Below are 19,124 nucleotides of genomic sequence, written 5' to 3' on the forward strand. Positions count from 1 at the left end.
GGTAACCCAGTCATTATTTAACAGCATGCTATTCAGCTTCCAGGTGTTTGAGATTTTTGGATTGCTTTCCTTGTAGTTGATTTCTAATTTTATGGCTTTCTGGTCTCATAGATGTGTAGTATGATTTCAATCTTCTTGAATTTTGGGAGACTTTGCTTGTGACCCAATATCTGGTTTATTTTTTAAAATGTCCCAGGTGCACTTGAGAAGAATGTATATTCCATGACTTTGGGGTGAAATGTTCTGAAGATGTCTGTTAAGTCCATCTGATCTAGTGAGTCATTTAGAATTGCTGTGTCTTTGCTGATTTTTTGTTTAGCAGTGTTTCTCAAAGTGTGGTACATGTACCCCAGGGATACGGGAAGAGTTTGGTGGGGGTATGCGTTGCACCAGAATTTGGTGGGGATATGCACTGCACTGTGCTTAGCTGCGCCTAATTCTATGTTCTCATGAGTATGAGGGGTACTCAGCTTTACGAAAATTATAGAAGGGGTACACATATGTCAAAAGTTTGGGAAACACTGGTCTAGAGGATTTATCCAGTGATGTCAATGATGTATTAAAATGCATTACTATGATTGTATTGTTGTCAATCTCTCTCTTGATATCTTCCAGGATTTTTGTTATGCATTTGGGTGCACCTGCATTGGGTGTATATATGTTTATCAGTGTTATATTCTCATATTGTATCGATCCCTTTACTATTATGAAGTGGCCTTCCTTATCTCTTGTTATGGCATTTACTTTGAGGTCTATTTTATCAGATATAAGTATTGCTATCCCAGCTTTTTTCTCATTTCCATTTGTCTGAAATATATTTTTCCATACCCTCACTTTCAGTCTGTGTAAGTCCTTTGTTCTGAGGTGTGTCTCTTGTAGACAGCATATATATGGGTCATTTTTTTTAATCCATTCAGCTACTCAATGTCTTTTAATTGAAGCATTTAGTCCATTTACATTTAAAGTTATTATTGAAAGGTATTTGTTTGTAGTCATATCTATTTTTTGTGTGTGTCTGTGTTCCTTCTTATCTGTTTATTTCTTCTTTTTGCAGTATTTCCTTTAGTATTTCTTGCATTGCTGGCTTGGTCGTGATAAACTCCCTTAGCCTTTTTGTTTGTTTGTTTGCAAAGTTCCTGATTTCCTCATCAATTTTGATTGATAGTCTTGATGGATAGAGTATTCTTGGATTCAGTCCCTTGCTTTGCAATGTTTTGTATATTTCTTACTATCCCTTCTAACTTGATGTGTTTCTGTTGAGTAATCATTTGATAATCTGATGGGTGTTTCTTTGTAGGTAACTCTCTGTCTCTCTCTTGACACCTTTAAGATTCTCTCTTTGTCAATTATATTTGCCATTGAAATGATGACATGTCTTGGTGTGGGTCTTTTGGGGTTGATCCTGCTTGGGACTCTCTGTGCTTATGTAACTGTTTTCTTCCCCATATCTGGGAAGTTTTCTGACATTATTTCTTCAAATAAATTTTCTAATCCTTGCTGCTCTTTTTGTACTTCTGGCAGCCCTATTATATGTATGTTACTTTGTTTCATGTTGTCCCAAAGCTCCCTTGGGCTTTCCTCCTGCTTTTTAATTTTTTTCTCCAACTGCTGTTCAGATTGAGCTTGTTTCTGTACCTGATCTTCTAACTCACTAATTTGGTCCTCTGCTTCTTCTAGTCTATTGTTGAAACTTTCCATGGTGTTTTTATTGTAGCTATATCACTTTTCATTTCTTTCTGATTCTTGCATAAGTTGTTGACATTCTCATTTTATATCTGATATAAAAATTCCACTACCATTACTCTGAACTTTTTTTCAATCATGTTGCATGCTTCAATTAAACTAATTTCCTTTCTTGGCGACTCCCATTTTCTTCCCTCTGGGGATTGTGTTGTCTCCCCATTTTGACTATCACCATAAGATTCAAGCTTCAATTTGCGTGGACCTGGGCTGGGTGCCATGGGAACTTTGCTCCATCCGAGTTTCACTGTAGTGTTGATTCTAGGAAGTGTGGCTGCCATGGGTTTGTGGAAACCATGCTTTCTCAGAGTCAGTGTTCCCAGCATTCAGTGTGGTCTCTTGTGAGCACTTAGAATCAGGGACCTTGCTTGCACCACACTGTTGGTTTGTGCTGATAATGAGTCCCCTATCACGTGCTAGGAGTCAGAGTTTCCCTGTGTGTACACCAATAATTGAGTGAAACAATCTCTGTTGCCTTATGAGGCTTCTTACTTAGAATCAGGGTCCCTGTGTGTGCATGCACCAAGAATTGGAGTCACTGGTTCTTAGTGTAAATGAGCTGTGAGTCAGGGATCCCAGGTGCATACAGCAATAAAGAGAGTCAAGTTGGTGGTGCTCAGTGCTGCTTCTTGCCAGGAGAATTTGGGCCCTAGTTATCATGGGTTGCACAATAGCTCTGTGGTGTGTCTGCACTGCAGAAACCTGACTTCCGTGTGCTCTTGCCCAGAATCAAACTCAGGTGGCTCTGCCACCATGCAGGGGCTTCAGGTTTGCTTGCCTGATTGTGTTGTGGGGAGCAGATTCTAGTCTCTTAAATTCCAGTAGCAGTGTTGTGGTTCAGTGTGCGTTCTCTCAAGCTCAAATTCCCAGAAGGAGAGCTGTGTCCAGTGAGTGCACTCTCAAATTTCCCGAAGGGGAGCTGCTTAAAAGGGAAGCTGCGTCCCACCAAGTGCTCTCAAGCTCAAATTCCCCTTAGGGTCATTGTAGCTTGGGTGAGGTGTGGGTCTATCAGTTACTATGGGGCTATCCGTGAGGGGTGGATCTATCAGTTACTATGGCACTACCTGTGAGCCAGTGGGGAGGGGGATAGGCTCTTTGACTCACAGAAATCTGCTGCCCAGAAGCCTGGATTCTTGTTGTCTGTTGGTCTGTAACTGTAGTCACAGTTTTCTGTCCCCAGTGGCTGCAGAGTCCTGGTTTGTGTCTGAGACCAGGATCCTAGTCTCTGTTTCTCAAGATGGCGTGGTCTCCATGTCTGCACTAGTCTCCCAGAGGTGTTAACTTTGTGAGAGGGCGTCTAAGACTGCCCGGTTTGGCAGTCCCTTGAAGGATCTGCAGAATCTAACTGTCCCTAGCGCTCTCTCTTTCTTTCTCTCTCTCTCTCTCTCTCTCTCTCTCTCTCTCTCTCTCTCTCTCTCTCTCTCTCACACACACACACACACACCCCACACGTCTACACTCTACTCTATGGGTTCCTCTCTCACACTCTCTCCCTTCCTTACCTTCTTGCCAGTAGCCATCTTGATTTCTCTAGACTCCTTGCTCTCTAATTCTTTAAGTTGTAGGGTTAAATAATTTGTTACCATTTTTTTTCTTGTTTTTTGAGGTAGACGTTCCCTCTCAGGACTGCTTTCACTGTGTCACATAGATTTTGGATTGTTGTGTTTTCATTGTCATTTCTGTCCAGGATGATTTTTATTTCTTCTCTGATCTGTTTGGTAATCCAATCATTGTTTAATAGCATACCCGAGTGCTTGCTTTTTTTCATTGTTTTTATTATAGTTAATTTCTAATTTTATGACATTGTGATAGAAGATAATTCATATGATATTTATCTTCTTGAATTTGAAGAGATGTTTCCTGTGACCCAATATGTGGTCTATCTTTGAAAATGTCCCATGTACCCTTTAGAAGAATGTATATTCTGTAGCTTTGGGGTGAAATATTCTAAAGATGTCAATTAATTTCATCGGATCTAGTGAGTCATTTGGGATTGCTATTTCTTTGCTAATTTTTGTTTAGAGTTTTTATCCAGTGGTGTCAATGGGTATTAAAGTGCCCTACTATGATTTTATTGCTGTTGATTTCTTCCTTGATGTCTCTCAGAATGTTTTTTTAAAATGTATTTGGGTGCTCTTATATTGGGTGCATATATGTTTACCAGAATTATATCCTTTTGTTCAATTGTTCCCTTTAGTATTATAAACTTGACATCCTTCTCTCTTTTTATGCCCTTCACTTTGAAGTCTAAGTTGTCAGATATAAGTATTGCTACTTTAGTTTTTTTTTTTTTTTTTCAATTTTACTTGTCAGATATTTTTTCCATCCCTTCACTATCAGTCTGTGTGAGTCCTTTTTTTCTGAAGTGGGTTTCTGGTAGATAGCAAATACTGTATATGAATCATGTTTTCTTATCCATTCAGCTATGTCTTTGATTGGAGTGTTTAATCCATTTATGTTTAAGGTTACTGTTGATAGGTACTTTTTTTTGAAATTTTTATTTTTTATGAATGTGTTCCTTCTTTCATTCCTATTTCTATTCTTTCTGTTTTTTTTTCTGGTTTTTTTTTTTTTTTTTTTTTTTTTTTTTTTTTTTTTTCTTTTTTTTTTTTTTCCCTGCAGTCCCTTTAGCATTTCGTCCATTACTGGCTTGGTGATAATAAACTCCTTAGCCATTTTATTTCTGTTAAATTCCTTATTTTCTCCTCAATTTTGAATGATAACCTTGCTGGGTATAGTATTCTTGGATTCAATCCCTTGCATTGCATTACTCTCTATTGCCATTGATATTTTAATTAATTAATTTATATATATATATTTTATTGATTTTTCACAGAGAGGAAGAGAGAGGGATAGAGAGTTAGAAACATCGATGACAGAGAATCATCGATCAGCTGCCTCTTGCACACCCCCTACTGGGGATGTGCCTGCAACCAAGGTACATGCCCTTGCCCAGAATCGAACCTGGGACCTTTCAGTCTGCAGGCCGATGCTCTATCCACTGAGCCAAACTGGTCCCGGCTATTGCCATTGATATTTTAATAGGGATTTTATTGAATGTATAGATAGCTGTTGGCATTATGGATATTTTAATAATGTTGATTCTCACATATAAATGGTATACTCTTCTATTTTTTAAAATATATTTTATTGATTTTGTACAGAGAGGAAGGGAGAGAGATAGTTAGAAACATCAATGAGAGTCATCGATCAGCTGCCTCTTGCACACCCCCTACTGGGGATATGCCCGCAACCAAGGTACATGCCCTTGACCGAAATTGAACCCGGGACCCTTCAGTCCCCAAGCTGATGCTCTATCCATTGAGCCAAACCGGTTTCGGCTACTCTTCTATTTTTTTGTTATCTTTCTGTATTAATTTTTTCAATGTCCAATAGTTTTCCAAATTCAGGTCTTTTACCTCCTTGGTTAAGTTTATAATTAGGTACCTTATTACCATATTTTCCGGCGTATAAGATGACTTTTGAAACAAAAAAAAGTCAACCGAAAATCGGGGGTCGTCTTATACGCCGAGTATACCCCGAAAAATGTCTCAATATGCCGCTAAACAAATTTTGTGAAAAGACCTTCCATTTATCGTATCAATGTACGGTATATTATGGTATGTTCAAAAAATGTCATTCATTAAAAATTTAATTAAAAAAAGAAAAAGAACTGGTGTTGCCTCGGAAGTGGGGGGTAGTCTTATACAGCGAATATAGGCCTAAACCTATGTTTTAACTGTAAAATTAGGGGGTCGTCTTATATGCCGAAAAATACGGTATTCTTTTTTTTTTTTTTTGCAATGGCAAAAGAAATTGATATTTTAATTTCTTTTTTTTAATAGTTCAAATTTTTATTTTCATGCACAATATGAAATATGGACTTTTAAAACAACTGAATTTTATGGGAAATGAACAGCAAATAAATTAGACCTATGTTAAAATAAAGGTCAGGTAAATGTCTAAACTGAAGGATATAAGAACCACTGATAAACTTTGATTCCACAATCTTCTTAAAGAAATCAAAGTCTTTGAAACAACTTTGCTATGAAGTAGGCCAAAGCATAACAGCATATGGAAATGCTTAACAAAGGTGGTGATCAGGGACACATTTCCTTAGTGCTGGTTTCATGATGTTATCCACATGCAGAATCATGTCTGCTGCTTTAAGTGCACACAAAAGAACTTGCTGCTTCACTTGGAAACTTTCTGTTATGCCAAGTATTGCCATATCACCAATAGTACCTTCCATCATATCAAGTCCAAAATTTGTAATGCCTTCTGTATGGGCAGCTCAGAGCTGTGTCACCAGATCTGCACTGTCATAGTCTGCATAGTCAGCTATAATAGTAGGCAACATTCTCAATGCTTTAGTATAAGACTCCATTGCAACAGTTTCTTTGCCTGGTGTTTTATTGGCAAGCTGTGACAGAGCATGAGCCATCAGCAACTCAGAATAGCCTCCTCCATAAATTCTTCTAGGATCCTTCACAGTTTGTGCAAGGCCACAAAGGGCATCATGCAAAGATCTTCCTGTATCAACTAAAATTTGTTGAGTGACTCCAAGAACAATAGTGAAAGCCTTACCAAGGGCTACCCCAGAAAAGTGAATGAATGTGTCTTCTCCAATCATAACTTCCTCAATGAGCTTGCAACCTCCAAGCTTCACTAGTTCTGGGTGGTCAAAGGTAGAAGCAATTTAACACTTGTGACAAGAGCCAGGCATTCTACACCTGCAAAATCTGCATGTTCAATAGCCAGCAGCACAAAAAAGCAGCTAAGGATAATTATAAATTAACTGCATGTTAATAAAGCAATTTATCCCACACTTACGAATACATTTAACTTTCTCCTTCAATTTTTCCTTTTCTGCTTGATCTATTTTAGCAAGTTTTGCAATAGAATTAACATTTACACAGGAAACAAATATCTTTATTTTGTCTGTATCTATACCAGTATTTGCAATAAGAATTTTAACATTTTTAATTTGCTTAATAAGGGTGGTGATCAGAGACACATTTCCTTGGTGCTGCTTTTCATCTACCAGAAAGCTTTCATATAATTAGTAATCCATCAGACTTCCTCCTAGCTTCTTCATGACATGAATTGTCTTCAGATCACCAGAACCTTTCAATCTGAGAACAGCTTCTAAAGCTTAGTAAAGTGATCTTCGTGATAAGAAGTTTTGAAGATAACATTGTTCCTACAATGTTCATTAAATCTTGGAATTTACATTCATGAGAACCACGATCAACTGCAGAATTCAACAGAGCCTGTCTTGCTGCCTTTGTGACTTCGCTCCAACTGGCTATGATGGTCTGAGGATGAATCTTCTTTGAAATTAAAAATTCTGCTTCCCTTCATAATTCTGCTGCTAAAATAGTAACAGAGGCAATGCCATCACCAACTTCATCATCCTGAATCCTTGCCATATAAACTAAAACTTTAGCTGCTGGATTATCAACAACAATGCTTTTTAGAATAGATGCACCATCATTGGTCATCATAAGAGAGGCATCTAGTCTATTGTTTAACATAATTTTGTCCATGCCTTGGGGTCCCAAGGTGCTTTTTTTTTTTTTTTTTTTTTTACCGAGTCTCCACTAGTGATGGTACCTATAAAGAAAAACAGAAGGGCTCTCTCTGCTCTCCCTTCATCAGTGGCAGCCTTGAAGATGCAGGAGCAAAGGAAAGGGACACCATGGTTCCAAAGAGGTAGTCTCTCATGCTACTCCTTCATAGCTCAGGATCCAAAGGAAGAGATGCTAGATGCCTAGTTTCTCTTTATGAAAGTTCATTGTTGATGTACTAGGTGTAGCAGTTAATAATGCAGGTATTTTCAATAGATGGAGTTATACATATGTTGATATATATGTATGCTATTTTGTTGTATTGATAACAAGCTTCAAAAGTTCATTTGTCAAATTTTCTGAAGGTGTTAACATCATAGATATTTTTACACTTAAAAATGTTGAGTTTCTTGCAAAAAAAAAAAAGAGCATTTGTGAGAAGCTTTTATTCATTACTTTATTTTGAAGAAAAGTGCTGCTAAAAGCTTCAGGAAGCTTATGGTGAACATGCTCCATCTCAAGATACTAGTGAACTCTGGTTTAAATGTGATGATTTCAATGTGAAAGACAAAGAACGTCTACATCAACCAAAAAAGTTTGAAGGCCAACAATTACAAGCATTATTGGATGAAGATGCATGTCAACTTTTGAAAAGATTGAACGTTGCTCAGCAAACAATTTCTGATCATTTACAAACAATGGGAAAGATTTTAAAGGATGGAAATGGGTTCCACATCAACTGAATGAAAGACAAATGGAAAACTGAAAATTCATCAGTAAAATGTTGTTTCAATGGCATGAAAGCATATATATATATATTTTTTTGCATTGAATTGTGACTGGTGATGAAAATTGGATTTATTTTGAGAATCCTAATGCACAAAGTCATGGGTTGATCCAGGTCAACCATCAGCATCGACTAAAAGTCCAAATCACTTCAGAAAGAAGACAATGTTCTGTCTTTGGTGGGATCAGGAAGGTGTGGTGTATTATGAGCTTCTAAAACCAGGTGAAACCATTAATACTGATCGCTACCAACAACAAATAATCAATTTGAACCATGCTTTGATCGTAAAACAACCAGAATATGGCAGAGACCCAGCAGAGTAATTTTGCTTGATAATGACACACCATCATATACTTCAAAACCAGTTAAAGACACATTAAAAGATCTTGCCTGTGAAGTATTAACCCACCTGCCATATTCACCAGACCTTCAGATTACCAGTTCCGATAGATGGCACACGCATTTTCTGTTTTAATTCAGGATATTGGCCTATAATTTTCTTTCTTTGTGGTGTTTTTATCTGGTTTTATAAAAAGAGTTTGGAAGTCTTCTTTCTTCTTGAATATTTTGGAATAATTTGAGGAAGATAGGTGATAGTTTTTTGAATATTTGGTAAAACTCTGAGCAGTACTTCAAAACATATAAATTTACCGAAACTGGTTTGGCTCAGTGGATAGAGCGTCGGCCTGTGGACTCAAGGGTCCCAGGTTCGATTCTGGTCAAGTACCTGGGTTGTGGGCACATCCCCAGTAGGGGGTATACAGGAGGCAGCTGGTCAATGTTTTCTCTCATCGATGTTTCTAGCTCTCTATCCCTCTCCTTTCCTCTCTGTAAAAAATCAATTATATATATATATATATATATATATATATATATATATATATATATATGGCATATGAAGAAGTGGAATATTGGGTCTCTGAATGATTTGCCTCAAAACAAGAAAAGTTCTATTGGGATGGCATCCACAAATTCCCAGAAAAAAAAAGGGGGAAATGTGTAGCTAGTGATGGACATTACTTTGAATAAAGCACTTTTGATGTTTCTCTTGAAATTATCATGTTTTCTTTGATTACAAATTCCGCATTGTTAACAAGTATACCTAGTATAAAAGTGCCTTCAATTTCTGGATTTTTTTTTTATCCTGCTACCTTGTCAAAATCATTTATTAAGTCTAGTAGTTTGCTGGGGGGAGTCTTTAGAGTTATATTTATATATAATATCATGTCGTCTGTGAAAAATGACAGTTTTATTTCCTCCTTTCCAATTTGAATGCCTTTTATCTCTTATTCTTGTCTGATTGCCCTGGCTAGACTTTCCAGTACTATGTTGAGTAAGAGTAGTGAAAGGAGACATCCTTATCTTGTTCCTGTTATTAAGGGAAACACTTTCAGGTTTTGCTCATTGAGTATGTTGTTGGCTGTAGTATTGTCATATTTGGCCTTTGGTATGTTGAAGTATGATACCTCTATTCTCAGTTTGCTTAGAGTTTTTATCAAAAAAGGGTGCTGGATTTATAAAATGCTTTTTCTGCATCTGTTGATATGACCATATGATTTTTCTTTCATTTTGTTTGTGTGATGTATCAGGTTTATTGATTTACAAGTATTGTTTCAGCCTTGCATCCCTGGAATAAAACTTGCTTCATAATAATGTATGGTGTTTTCATATATTGTTGGATCTGATTTGCTTGAAGATATTTTGTTGAGGATTTTAGCATTTGTTTTAATTCAGGATATTGGCCTATAATTTTCTTTCTTTGTGGTGTTTTTATCTGGTTTTATAAAAAGAGTTTGGAAGTCTTCTTTCTTCTTGAATATTTTGGAATAATTTGAGGAAGATAGGTGATAGTTTTTTGAATATTTGGTAAAACTCTCCTGTAAATCCATCCAGTCCAGGCCCCCCCCCCCCTTTTTTTTTGCCTGGAGTTTTTATTTATTTATTTTTCTTTTATCTTCATTGTCTAAAGTTATACCTGTTTCCTTTTTCCCCAATTGATCCCCCCAATCCCTTCCCAGCCCGGGCTAGCCCCCACAGCCCCTGTGTCCATTGGTTATGCTCATATGCATGCATATAAGTCCTTTGGTTGCTCTCTAACTCCCCTTTCCCTACCATTTGTCTCTAGATCGATCAATTCTTGTTCATCAAATTACGTTGATTATTATATCCCACATATGAATGTGACAATGTGATATTTATCGTTCTCCGACTGGCCGATTTTGCTTAGCTAATGCTCTCCAGTTCCATCCATGCTGTTGCAAATGGTAAAAGTTCCTTCTTTTTAATAGCAGCATAGTATTCCATTGTGTAGATGTATCACAGTTTTTTAATCCACTCATCTGCTGATGGGCACTTAGGCTGTTTCCAAATCTTAGCTATTGCAAATTGTACTGCTATGAACATAGGGGTACATATATCCTTTCTGATTGGTGTTTCTGTTCTCTTGGGATTTAGTCCTAGAAGTGGGATTACTGAGTCAAATGGCAGTTACATTTTTAATTTTTTGAGGAAATGCCATACTGTTTTCCACAGTGGCTGCACCAGTCTGCATTCCCACCAGCAGTGCACAAGGGTTTGCAGGGAGTCTTTAAATCACTGCTTCAGTTTCATCAGTTATTATTGGCCTACTCATGTTTTCCAATTCTTCCTGATAGAGTTTTGGAAGATTATATGTTTCTAGGAATTTGTCCATTTCACCCAGGTTAGTTTGTTGGCATATAGCTCTTCATAGTATTTGATTATAATCTTTCATATTTCTGTGGTGTCAGTAGTTACTTCACCCCTTTGGTTTCTGATTTTATTTATTTGGGTACTCTCATTTCTGGATGAGTCTGGCTAGGGGTTCATCAATCTTGTTTATCTTTCCAAAGAATCAGCTAATAGGTTTATTGATATTTTGTAATGATTTTTAGTCTCATTGTCATTGACTTCCATTCTGATCTTTATATGTCCTTCCTTCTACTTCCTCTGGGCATTTCTTACTGTTCTATTTCCAATTTGTTTAGTTGTAAGATTAGATAGTTTATTGGTGCTTTTTCTTATTTCTTGGAGTAGGCCTGTAATGACATGAACTTCCCTCTCAGGACTGCTTTCACTGTGTTCCAGAGGTTTTGGGTAGTTTTGCATTCATTTTCATTTGTTTCCAGGAAGTTTTAAATTTCTTGCTTGATCTCATTGGTATACCTATTCATTGTTTAATAACGTGCTATTTAGCCTCCAAATATTTGAGTGTTTTTGATTTTTTAAATTGTAGTTGATTTCTAACTTAATGCCATTGTGATCCGAGAAGAAGCTTGATATTATATTAATCTTGAATTGTATAGACTTGTTTTGTGTCCTAATATGTGGTCTACCTTTGAGACCACAAGTGTATATTCCGTTGCTTTGGGGTGAAATGTTTTGTAAATATCAGTTAGATTTATCTGATCTAGTTTGTCATTTAAGGCCTCTGTTTCTTTCTTTCTTTCTTTTTTTTTTTAAAGCTAACACTTTAATTTTATTATTTTTAAAATATATTTTATTGATTTTTTTTGCCCCCCTCTCTCCCTCCCACACATCCCCTCCCTCCCCAGAGTTTTATGTCCATTGGTTGCACTTATATGCATGTATAAAAGTCCTTTGGTTGATCTATTATCTCCCCCAGATCTTCCTTCCCTCCCCACTGTAATTTGACAGTCTGCTTGTTGATATACTGTCTCTATATCTACCTTTTGGTTCATCAGTTTATAATGTTCTTTATTATCCACAAATGAGTGAGGTCATGTGGTGTTTCTCTTTCATTGATTGGCTTATTTCACTCAGCATGATGTTCTCCAATTCCATCCAGGTTGCTGCAAATGATGAGAATTCCTTCTTTTTTATGGCAGCATAGTACTCCATTGTGTAGATGTACCATAGTTTTTGGATCCAATCATCTGCTGACGGGCATCTAGGCTGTTTCCATATTCTGGCTATTGTAGATTGTGCTGCTGTGAACATAGGGGTGCAAATATTCTTTCTGATTGGTGTTCCTAGTTTCTTGGGATATATTCCTAGAAGTGGGATTACTGGGTCAAATGGGAGTTCCATTTTCAGTTTTTTGAGGAAACTCCACACTGTTCTCCACAGTGGTTGCACCAGTCTGCATTCCCACCAGCAGTGCACGAGGGTTCCTTTTTCTCCGCAACCTCGCCAACACTTGTAGTTTGTTGATTTGTTGATGTTGGCCATTCTGACAGGTGTGAGATGGTACCGCATTGTTGTTTTGATTTGCATCTCTCGGACAATTAGTGACTTTGAGCATGTTTTCATGTGTAAGGCCTCTGTTTCTTTGTTCATTTTTTGTCTGGAAGTTCTATCTAGTAATATCAGTGGGTGTTAAATTCCCCTACTATGACTGTATGGCTGTTGATGTCTCCCTTAAAGTCCATCAAGAGTTTTTTCATACATGTGGTTACTCCTATATTAGGTGCATATGCTTACAAGGTTTATATTCTCTTTTGAATCATTCCAATTTGTATTATGTAGAAGTATTCTTTGTCTCTTGCTATGAACTTTGTTTTGAAGTCTATTTGTCAGATATCAGTATTGCTACCCCAGCTTTTTTTCCCTTTTAATTTGCATGGAATATTTTTTCCACCCTTTCATTTTCAGTTTGTGTTACTATTGTTCTGAGGTGGTTCTTACATACAGTATATACATGTTTTCTTAGCCATTCAGTCACCCTGTGCCTTTTGAAGCATTCAATCCATTTACACTTAAGGTTATTATTGGCACATATTTATTTATTGCCAATTGAATTTTCTTTATGCCTATTATTCTCTCTCTCTCCTTTTCTCCTTCCTAAAGCAGTCCCTTGCACATTTCTTGCATTGCTGATTTGGTGGTAATGCACTTCTTTATGCTTTTGTTTTGTATGGAAAACTTTTTATTTCACCTTCAATTTTAAATGATAGCCTAGTTGGATAGAGTAGTCTTGGCTTCAGGCCTTTGCTTTTCATTAGTTTGAATACTTCATGCAATTCTCTCTTTGCCTGAAGTGTCTCTATTGAGAAGTCTGATGACATTTACATGGGAACTTCTTTGTAGGTAATTTTCTGTCTCTCTCTTGCTGCCTTTAATATTATTCCTTATTTAACATTTATCATTAACAATACTTTTTTAAAAAATATATATATTTTATTGATTTTGTACAGAGAAGAAGGGAGAGAGATAGAGAGTTAGAAACATCGATGAGAGAGAGTCATCGATCAGCTGCCTCTTGCACACCCCCTACTGGGGATGTGCCCACAACCAAGGTACATGCCCTTGACCAGAATCGAACCTGGGACCCTTCAGTCCCCAAGCCGATGCTCTATCCATTGAGCTAAACCGGTCTCGGCAACAATACTTTTAATGATTTCAGAGAGAGGAATGGAGAGGGAGAGGGAGACAAAAACATCATTGATGACAGAAGTTATTGATTAGCTGCCTCCTGCACATCCCTCATGGGGATTGAACCTGCAACCTGGGGATTGGCCCTGATCAGAAATTGAGCCATGACCTCTTGGTTCATAGGTCAGCACTTAACTGCTTTGCTATGCTGGCTGGGCTCCTTTGGTTCATCTTAATTGGAAGTCTCTGTGCCTCCTGTCCTTCAGCAGGTTGGGGAAGTTTTCTGTCACTATTTCCTCAAACAGGTTCTCCGTTACATGCTCACATCTTTCCCTTCTGGTATTCCTATGATGCAGATGTTGTTACATTTGTGTTTTCCCAGAGCTCCCTTAAGCTATCCTCCTGCTTTTTATTTATTTTTTATATTTGCTACTCTAATTGTGTATTTATTTTTATATTGACTTCCAAATCACTGACTGAGTACTCTGCTTCAGCCAATCTACATTTAATTTCTTCCAGTTTGTTCTTTAAAAAAATAAATAAAAAAATAAATAAATAAATAACTATATATATATATATATATATATATATATATATATATACACACACACACACACACATATATTATTGATTTTTTACAGAGAGGAAGAGAGAGAAATAGAGAGCTAGAAACATCAATGAGAGAGAATCATTGATCAGCTGCCTCTTACACACCCCCTACTGGGGATGTGCCTGCAACCAAAGTATGTGCCCTTGACTGGAATAGAACCTGGGACCTTTCAGTGCACAGGCCGATACTCTATCCACTGAGCCAAACCGGTTTCGGCTTCCAGTTTGTTCTTAATGTCAGACATTATGCTTCATTCCTGCCTGGTTCTTGTTTATGATGTCCATTTCCTTTTTCATGGAATCGTAATTTTCATTAAGCAGCTTCTTCTCTTCTTCTTCTTCTTCTTCTTCTTCTTCTTCTTCTTCTTCTTCTTCTTCTTCTTCTTCTTCTTCTCCTCCTCCTCCTCCTCCTCCTCCTCCTCCTCCTCCTCCTCCTTCCTCCTTCCTTCTTCCTCTTCTTTATTCTTCCTCTTCTTTCTTCTTCCTCTTCCTCCTCTTCCTCCTTCTCCTCCTCTTTCTTCTTCCTTCTTCTTCCTTCTTCTTTCTTATTCTTTCTATCTTTACTTCTGCAGAAGGGTATGTACCAACACAGAGTCTGGCAGCAGGTATACTGAACAGGTGTTCCACTCAGGTTTTTATGCCTGACACACATGATCTGTTCTTCACTCTTGATTGGAAGAGCTTAAGCTCACACTCTTGGGTGACTGGATAATTTATTTATTAATTTTTAAAAAATATATTTTATTGATTTTGTACAGAGAGGAAGGGAGAGAGATACAGAGTTAGAAACATTGATGAGAGAGAGTCATCATCTATCAGCTGCCTCTTGCACACCCCCTACTGGGGATATGCCTGTAACCAAGGTACATGCCCTTGACCAGAATCGAACCCGGGACCCTTCAGTCCCCAAGCCGACGCTCTATCCATTGAGCCAAACCGGTTTCGGCTGACTGGCTAATTTAAAGGAAGGGGTTGACCTTTGCCATTTCACAATGGGGGCCTGCAGGGAGACCGCAAGTCAAGTAAGGCAAAATGGTGGCTGCCAAGTCACTCGAGCCAAAATGGTGGTTGCCTAAACTCCCTTCTTTGACAGAAAAGATTTTTTGTTTATTCTCACAATTTCTCCCCCTTTTCTTATTTAATTCTTTTCTTCAAAGTCAGCTAACATTCATTGACTTTCCTGCTCTGCAGTGTCTGGAGAAGATTATGTTGCTGTTTGGTCAATGCAGTTTCAATTAATCCTCTTATACATACGATGATATAACATCCCATCACTGTAATTCCTAACTCCCCGCCCCTCCCCCGCCATCACCCACCCCAGTTTCCTGTTCTCCATTGGGCATTGGGTGATCGCAGTCTGAAGGCCAGGGGAAGGGAACAAGAGTTCGGCCATTCCTGCCTGCTCACTGGCCCTGCCCTTGCCGTGGATTGCCTTCTGTGTGTGGGGTGACTGGTAGGGCTGGGGCATCACCTGTGTCCCCTGCCACCCAACCCCAGTTCCCCATTTGCCATTGGAATCATTCAGGCGATTGGAACCTACCAGTCAGGGAAAGGGACCAAGAAGTGGTCAGTGAGCCTCATAGTGACTGGTCGAGTGGTCATTCTGCCATTAGGATCAATTTGCATGTTACCCTTTTATTATATAGGATAATTCAATCCACATTCATGTTTATAGTGGTCCACCAGAACAGGACAGATTCAAATCCTATACCAATCTGAAACTCATTTGGCACTCTGCTTGGAACCCAGTGGAATCTGTTTAAAAATGGGGATCAAAGGAGCCCTCTGGACTCTCTCTTCTGTCTGTCCATTCAAAAGGGTTTATAATATGCCAAAGTGAAAGGGATAGCCAGTTGCATTGGAGAGCAAGTGTCACTGCAATTGCTGGGCAAAGGCACAATTAATAGTCCCTTGCAATACCACCAGACATCAGCATGGAGTATCGGTAGTGCAGAATGATTGACTTCTGAGGATACTCAACCATTTACCATAAATTCTGAGTTCTGTCTCCCCCACATTGAGAGGCAGGAGGTATAGTTTACATCAGGGGATGAGGGTTGGATCATTTTGGGGGATTCTTGCTCTTTACCTCTTTTGGATGGAAACCATAGGGAGAGAGTCTTACAAGAAGCATTTCCTCAGGCAGTTTCCTTCTCATGCAGGGCAAGCATACATTCCACCCTGAGTAACATCCGAATGGAAATTGGACTACTTGAGACTCTAGCCTTCCTGCCATGAAAGTGTAACAGTCACTTTTATTTATGGAACATACAGAATATTTAATCCATTCCACCTAGGTCTGTGGTCAGCAAACTGCAGCTCGCAAGTGTGGCTCTTCCACAAAATACCACAGCCTGGGCGAGTCTATTTTGAAAAAGTGGTGTTAGAAGAAGTTTAAGTTAAAAAAAAATTTGGCTCTCAAAAGAAATTTCAATCATTGTACTGTTGATATTTAGCTCTGTTGACTAATGAGTTTGCCGACCACTGACCTAGGCATTCATTTCCTTATCTTTTTGCATGGTGGTGGCAGTGTCCTTGGGTTGGGCTACCAGTCTCAGGGCAAACTTTCTTAGGGTATCTTCTCCTGTGACATCTACTCCTAAACCTAGTCCTAGACAATATCTTGGCCTAAAGGCTGAAATACCCAAGTCAATCAAGTTATCTATAGTTAAGAGCAAGGGATCATACTGTAAATTCTGGTAAGCTTTGGGAGGAGTACCTCTATACAAATGTATTCTAGTCTTTATGTGGCAACATTTTATCTGCTGGTCGGAACACCATTCATCATTTCAGGTAGGACAAGGGATAGGCCATTCACTCTCAGTGAGGTATAAGGACACATGTAAATGGAGTAGGCCTGTAACTGCCTTTGATTGTTTAGATCTCCACATAATATAACTTGGCAGGCATCAAATTGAAGTATTATGGGCTTATTGCCCTTGATTACATTAATCAATAACTTAACTAGGTAAGCATGGTCAAGATTGTACACATTTCTTCAGCCCACATTTTTCCAGAGAACCCAGTATATGATGCTTTTAAGACAACTCACAGTGTGTTTCCCCTCCTCCCCCATTAATTTCAAGGGGTTATGTCCTGTATACCTATCCAAGTTGGAGTGTCTCCACCTGGAGAAGCTGGTAGTCCCACTCTTAACCCATGTGTGATAGGTCAAACTTTGTTCTGCTGTTCAAACAGCAGTAAATAAGACAAGGTGTGGTCCTTCATAGTAGTGTTCCAACTTGTTTGTCTTCAAGTCTTGATTAGAATGAACAGGTCTCCCAGTCAGGTGGCAGTGAACTGGAAACTTAAGAGGAGGGCTTTGAGCTAGAAGGCCCTTTAATCTGATTGCAGCAGTTCTTGCTTGCTTGAGTTCTTCCTGTGTTGCTGGCTGACTCTCAATCCTGAGCTTGTAGTTGGCTGGCAGCTGTAGTGGCTTTTTCTCCTTACTGAAGTCACTGCAACTTGGCAGTGGGGTACACTCAGAAGAGGGGTCCAATGGCCCCATAGCAACAAATGGGATTCTGGATGAGCCCCCAAATTTTTAGAAATCAAGCAAACCCCCCAAATCAGGGGTCCTGGTAGAACACAAAGCATACTTGGGAGCCAGACAGCAAGGCAAATATTTTTACTTTTGCAGAAGGTTATGTACCTACACAGAGTCTGGCCACATATACCTACATTAGGTTTCTTAACAGTCTTTATCATCATTACTTTGAACTCTATATCTGATAGGTTGCTTGCCTCCATTAAATTTAGTTCTTTTTCTGAACATTCCTCATTGTCTTTCATTTGGGGTTTGTTTCTTTGCCGATTTTAGCTGTCTCTGTATTTGGTTCTATGTATTAAATAGAACTGTTTCCCATTCTTTGTGGGATGGCCTTAGGTAGAAAGTGTCTTGAGAGGTCCAATGGGAGTTTATTGATCTCATAAGCTGGATGCTCTATGATTGTCCCTTGTGTGCATTATTTGGGCTCTCCTGGTTTAATCGAGACTTGATCAATGATATCCAATTTGTGGGAGGGATCACCCTTCTGACTTGCTGACAGTGAGGCTCAATTCCAACTTTGTCATTACACCTCATCATTATAGGTGCTCACAGAACAGAACAAGACACAATAGGACCCAACAAAAAATGCCACAAAAATCAAACTATGCAAACAACAACAGTAAAATCTAAGAAGGAAAGAGAAAGCAAAGGAAAGACAAACTAAAAAGAATACTAAAATACATGAGACCAATGACTTAGAAGGTATGTAAAGAAAAAGGGAAAAGTAAAAAAAATTGGCAATATGGGGGCAAGAAGGAAGCTAAAATAATTAGTATAGGAATGAAAAAAAAGGAAACTGAAGTTAAATGAAACAATAATAATGAATTTAAAGTATAGTAATAATGGATATATTAATATATAGATAGGAAAAGTTAAATGGAAAAAGAATAGCGAAAAGAAAAATGAAATAAAATGAGAATAATAGAGATAAAAAGATAATAGAATCAAAGGGGAAAAAGATATGCAAGAAAAAGAAGGGGGAAAACAAACAGACAACAAAAACAAAACAAGAGGCACTACACACACACACACACACACACACACACACACACACACACAAACCTAAAACCAAAACCATACACATTCAGAAACTCAAAAACCTTAGAATGTGCTATTTGTGGAGCTCACCGGATTTTGCTCTGATGTTGTTGAATCTGGTCCTTTGGTGTGTTTATCCTGGGCCTTCCAGGAGCTTCTCTGGTGCAAGGTAAGCAACGTGAACCACTGTCCCTTTTTGGCCCTAGACAACCCAATTGAGAATCTATGGGTTGAAACCCCTAGTAGTTCAATGGGTATGGCTTCCTTAGCCCAGAGGCTGGGTTTGCTTTGAGTCTCATGCCTAAAGTGTTCCTGTTCTGAGCTGTTCTCCCTTCCCCCACTGATAGAACAGAACAAGACATAGTAGGACCAAACAAAAGCTGGGCTCTGCAGGGACATCCTGGTGTTATCCAGGATCATTTGATCAGACTAGTGTGGGGAGTGGTGCCAGTAGCTTGGAGGGGGTGGGTGGGCAATT

At 38.4% G+C, this 19,124-nt stretch overlaps 1 protein-coding gene and 1 pseudogene across 1 annotated transcript in view; both read right to left on the minus strand.

Annotated features, from left to right (window-relative positions):
• Positions 1 to 19,124, minus strand: part of CHIC1 (cysteine rich hydrophobic domain 1) — a 153,582-nt gene that overhangs the window by 84,149 nt on the left and 50,309 nt on the right. The gene's annotated exons all lie outside the window — the stretch shown is intronic.
• LOC118719996 lies at positions 5,573 to 7,327 on the minus strand (annotated as a pseudogene).

The sequence above is a fragment of the Pipistrellus kuhlii genome, unplaced genomic scaffold, assembly GCF_014108245.1.
Source record: "Pipistrellus kuhlii isolate mPipKuh1 unplaced genomic scaffold, mPipKuh1.p scaffold_m20_p_16, whole genome shotgun sequence".
NCBI lineage: Eukaryota > Metazoa > Chordata > Mammalia > Chiroptera > Vespertilionidae > Pipistrellus > Pipistrellus kuhlii.